At 29.6% G+C, this 5,558-nt stretch overlaps 1 non-coding gene across 1 annotated transcript; it reads left to right on the forward strand.

The window, feature by feature from the left end:
- The first annotated feature begins 1,770 nt into the window (after window positions 1-1,770).
- TRNAS-GCU (transfer RNA serine (anticodon GCU)) lies at window positions 1,771-1,858 on the forward strand. The gene has a single exon. It is a non-coding gene; the product is annotated as a tRNA-Ser (tRNA).
- Window positions 1,859-5,558: the final 3,700 nt, after the last annotated feature.

Raw genomic sequence — 5,558 nt, forward strand, 5'->3', positions numbered from 1 at the left:
TTTTTTTTCGTATTTTCACCTCTCTTGTTCGTAAAAAAAATGTGTGAGAATTCCGGAAATTGCATATTGAATTCAATGATGCATTACATTAACTAATACATTAGTTAAAATTTAGTTAAAATTAAGTAAATTGAAAATTTTTATTTGAGTAATTCCATTATTAATTAATTTCTATTTATAATATATATAAATTATAAGATAAGAATATTATAAGATAAGATAAGCGGATAGCGGGAATCGAACCCGCATCGTTAGCTTGGAAGGCTAGGGGTTATAGTCGACGTTGATTCATCATTTTGAACTGAACGTCTCTAATTCAAAACCGAACGTGAAACTTTGGTTTCATTCGGCTCCTTTATGGAAGATGGATAAATTCCTAAATTTATAAGATGTAAACAAAAAAAAATACCATCCATAACATCTATGTCAGCCTTTCCGTCTGAATGCATTCAAAAGGACCCGCTTTATAGATGATCCCTATACAAGAGGAGATTATAACAATCTTTCCAGTTATTTATTTCGTTCCCTATTTCTATTTAATATAATCCTTAGGAAAAGTATTTTGTTTCCGCCGAGCTAAAAAAACGATGTCGACGTCTCTAGTAAACCAAAGACATTGTTTAATAGCTATTTTGTTTTGCTTCAATCTCCCTTATACAAAGAAAAAATTGAAGATTTAGTTACGATTAGAAAAAATTCCACCTTTATCCATGGATCCCTTATTCCTTCAATTGGAAGTATTGATCCAATTCAATAAAATTATGTTTCGTAATTTCATGATCCAATTTTTTCAATTTAGAACATATTTTTGGATACAAATCACGAGAATTTTTATTTTTCCTCGAATCTTTCATCGAGAGGTAAAGGATTAAATCCTTTTAAGAAATAAAGTTTTTGATCGGAATATTAATCAACCCGAAGGATCCCTTAACTATTAAGGGATTAATAGAACGAATCGCACTTTTACCACTAAACTATATCCGCTACAATGCAATTATTGTATATAAATGGACCTTTTGTCGAAGACGAAAATAAGTCGTATTAATAAGTAATAAAAAGATCGGATCAGAAAATAATCATGAAAATTTGAGCGTTGACGTATTTTCATCAGGGCCACTAATGAGATTAGGAAAAGAGGACTCGTTTTAATTAACTAATTAACAAGTTTTTTATTCTAGTAAAGTACTAAAAAATAATAATAAGAAATCGAACCTTGATTCTATATCATCTTTTTCTGTATCATAGGAATTGAAATAATAAATCTTCTTAGGATTCTTGTTGTTTCTATTTTTTTTTTTTTCAAAAACATTTTCAAATCAAATAAATAATTTGATCTACGATTTATTGGAACAAAAAAAGCCCGGCTAGGTACTGACCAGGCCAGGCCGTGGAACTAAAAATAAAAAGAAAAGGGCTTTTCGGATGAAATAAACTAAAAAAGGTACTTTCTTTTTATTTATAAATATTTTTATGAATCTTTAATATATTGGTATTATTTATATATTAGGATTGAAGATATCTCTTCTTTTGAGCCCTTATCTAATGAAATCTAATTTATCTAAATGGAATTCCTAATAAAAAAAAGTTTTTATCGATTTGATAGATATCCATCGATATATCTAGATAATTATCTATATCAATATAATGAAATTATATATCTATAAAGGGGTAGATAAAGATAATAAAGAGAGATAAAGAAGGGCTTTTTTCAAGCCTTTATTTTCTATTTTTTATACAATGTATCATAGTAATTATCCTTTTTCAATTTGGGGAGAGATGGCTGAGTGGACTAAAGCGTCGGATTGCTAATCCGTTGTACGATTTTTTTGTACCGAGGGTTCGAATCCCTCTCTTTCCGTTTCTGTCAATTACTTGGTATTTTTTTATAGTTGAGGAAAGATGTGGAATAGATAAAATGTTAAGAACATTTCAAAATCAAGCAAGGAAAAAAAATCTGATTTTGTTATTCTTCACGCCCCGGATTACGTCCCGGGTCATTAGATAGGAATCCGAAAATGAAGAGAGAAACAAAGAATATTACTACTGTATAAACAAATAGTTTGAGAGTAAGCATTACACAATCTCCAAGATCATTTTTTTTTTAAGAGAATAGATTCTCTATTTTAATCTGGTTTGACACCAAGAAATGCAGTGAAGTTATTTCTATAAATAGGAAAAAATTTTAAGAGTTGAGTCCTTGATTACTCAAAATTGGATTTCATACCCACAATTCTATATTGTGGGGGACTCGAAGAGGGTCGTTCAAAGGAAAAAAGTAAGAATAAGAAAATGAGAGTGATCCAGATTTATCATAGCTATAGAATAATTTCAATATTGGATTCAACTTAAAGCTTCAGACTGTATGTACAACTTATCTGATCTTATAACTAGTTAGAATCTTTTTTTTTTTTTTTCTAGTAAATCATGAATTTGTCTCGGACAGTATTAAAAATATTATCGAAAGCTTACAGCAGCTTGCCAAACAAAAGCTAATAGAAAAAAGAATAGAGGTATTACTGGCATAACATCTACTATTGGATTCAAAAAAGCGTAGGCCTCGGGCAATTTGGCGACGAAAAAACTACTTGAATAAAGGAAAGAATTAAGACAGATACCGATGAAACTTAAGATATTAAGCATAACAATTTTTTTTTCTTTGTTCTTGAAGATAATTGTATTTCTTTTGATTTGATTGAGTTATTAATCCCCTATTATTGCTATGATATAAGGGATAAGGGAAAAATTAATAACATAAAGTAGGTCAAAAAACCTTTCTTTGATTTGAACTCAGCCAATCAAAAATCCTTCAATTCTCAAATAAAACGAGAATAGAAGAAATCCTACTTTCATACAATATCTTAATGGAATTATATGTAATGATCAATAAATTGAGTTTAATTGGATCTATAAACGTATCAAAATCTGAGCAACAATCTAATTTATTCTATAAATATTTGTACTGGAATTGACGACTAAGCACTACCAATATTAGTGTTTATTAGTGTTGAATATAAATGGGGCGTGGCCAAGTGGTAAGGCAACGGGTTTTGGTCCCGCTATTCGGAGGTTCGAATCCTTCCGTCCCAGAGTATGCGTATTATTATTATATATAATAATAGTATATTATAAGATATATGGAAAAATATTCGATATCAGACTATAGATTGCCGTTTTAAACAACCTTATGCTTAAGAGTCTAAATATAGATCGAATGTGATTGTTCTTTATTATTTTCTTATAATGATGCATTTCAGAAATGCGAAAGCCTCTATTATTCTCTATCTCTTAAATGGTTTGTGAAACCCGAGTATTTTTTTTCTGTGGATTTCTGAATTATAAACACGAAGGTCTTGTGTTTTTGGCACTAATGGAATTGAATTAATGGTCTTAAGAAACTTAAGACCTATTTAGGGTTTAGGGTACTAAATTTTAGAGTCAAATAAAAAAAAATAGGTAGGAACAATCGTTTACTCTAGATCTGTTTGACTTTCGCCTTATACAAGATAGTCTAGCACCTCCGAAACTAGTCCAGTCCCCCGTAGGATCCTTTTTTTATTTATGATGCATCTACTCGATCTAATTGGGGGTAGATAGGAGTTAATCCATAACGGAAGATATCAATTTGAATATCTGCCCGAATCTGATTAACAAAGAATCAAGTTACATATGTAACATATTATGTATTTCTTTTCACCTCATTTTTTCGTATGTTTGTCTGTAATGAATAATTGTAAATCCAAGTAACAATTCATACATCTTTTTCACTTTATTTTAAGGAAAGATTATTGAGTCTCTTAAGTTAAATAAACTAGGCAGAAAATGCTGATATGTATGTATTGTTATTATCTATTTTTATCGTTTTATTTCTTTTTTTTTTTTTTATTTTAGATCTATCTAATTGATGGGTTAATCCCGAATATACATTTATTTATCATAATCAAATGTAATAAATCCTTTACAAAAATTTATTCAAATAATATTATAATATAATATTTAGGTAGTAAATTTTCAATCAAGTAAATCTTTTTAATTATTTCTTATGAGTCCTTGGTACTCGAAGAAGTGTTAAACTCGTGAATCCATTCTATGAAGAAATTGAAAAATGGAGATTCTTAATTATTCGTAATTAATTATTTCTTAATTGATTTTATAGAAATTTCAAAAAATCTCTCTCTATCTAGAAAATATCTATATATAGAGAAATAAATATTGCACTCATACAAAAAAATGTTATTGATACAATATATACAATAAAATATGGGTTTCAATAAATTGAAGTATTGCTAAGACTTTTTCAAAAACTACCCATGTCATAAGAGTATAGATTACTATGGACCAACTAACCCAATGACTATACATGATTCCATAAATGAATCAATTACATACCAGTTCCAAGAAATTAGAGGTTATGGTAAAACTTCGTTTAAAACGATGTGGTAGAAAGCAACGTGCGACTTGAAGGACATGATCCACTGTGGATTCTTACACCCACCATTTTATATTATATAGGAATGAAGATGCTCTTGACTCGACATAGTTTGTTCGGTTGCACTCGAGCTCTTTTTTTTTTTTAGGGTTTTTGATGTAAATAGTACATGATGGAGCTCGAGTAGAAAGTATTGATTCATTTATCAAGGGCAGAGATCTAGGGTTAGTGTCAATCAATAAGTTAAAACTACTTCGTAAGTATAGGTTCGGTATACAAATCGAAAGGATCCAATTCGAACAAGTTTCAAATTCAAACATCAAATTGGATTAAAAGTGTATCACACGAGAATCCATTATTTATATGATTCTTTGATAAAAAGGAAATCAAAAAAAATGGTATGTTGCTACCATTTTGAAACGATTAAAGATCACCGAAGTAATGTCTAAACCCAATGATTCAAGGAAAGGATAAAGGATCCCGGAACAAGTAAAAATCTTTTTCAATTGTCTCAATAACTAAACTAGATCAGAATGAAGAATCGAAATAGATTCTAACGGAGACAGGCAAAAATAAAGAGGTTAGAGACCGCTCAATAAATGAAATGCTTAAGCTTAAGGGTTTTTTTCCTTTGCGTGAGAGTTATCCAACTTGAGTTATGGGGATAAGAATGAGTTTTTTTTTTCAAAAGAAAAACAAAAGAATAAGAAAAAAATTTTTAAATCATAGTCTAATTGATTTAATAATCTATAGATCTATTTGACATTAATTAGAATTCTATACATAACTTTGAATTTCCTCGAGCCGTACGAGGAGAAAACTTCTTATACGGTTCTGGGGGGGGTACTTAAAATTTACATCTATCCCAATGAGCCGTTTATCGAATCATTGCAATTGATGTTCGATGCCGAAGAGAAGGAAGAGATCTTCGTAAAGTGGGTTTTTATGATCCGATAAAGAATCAAACCTATTTAAATGTTCCTGCTATTCTATATTTCCTTGAAAAGGGTGCTCAACCTACAGGAACTGTTCATGATATTTTAAAGAAGGCAGGTGTTTTTACGGAACTTCACCTTAATCAATAACCGAAATTCCATTTTTATTAATGAAATAAAAAAACGAGGGTGTGATA

Source organism: Cucumis melo, unplaced genomic scaffold (genome assembly GCF_025177605.1).
Source record: "Cucumis melo cultivar AY unplaced genomic scaffold, USDA_Cmelo_AY_1.0 utg000111l, whole genome shotgun sequence".
In the NCBI taxonomy this organism is placed as follows: Eukaryota; Viridiplantae; Streptophyta; class Magnoliopsida; order Cucurbitales; family Cucurbitaceae; genus Cucumis; species Cucumis melo.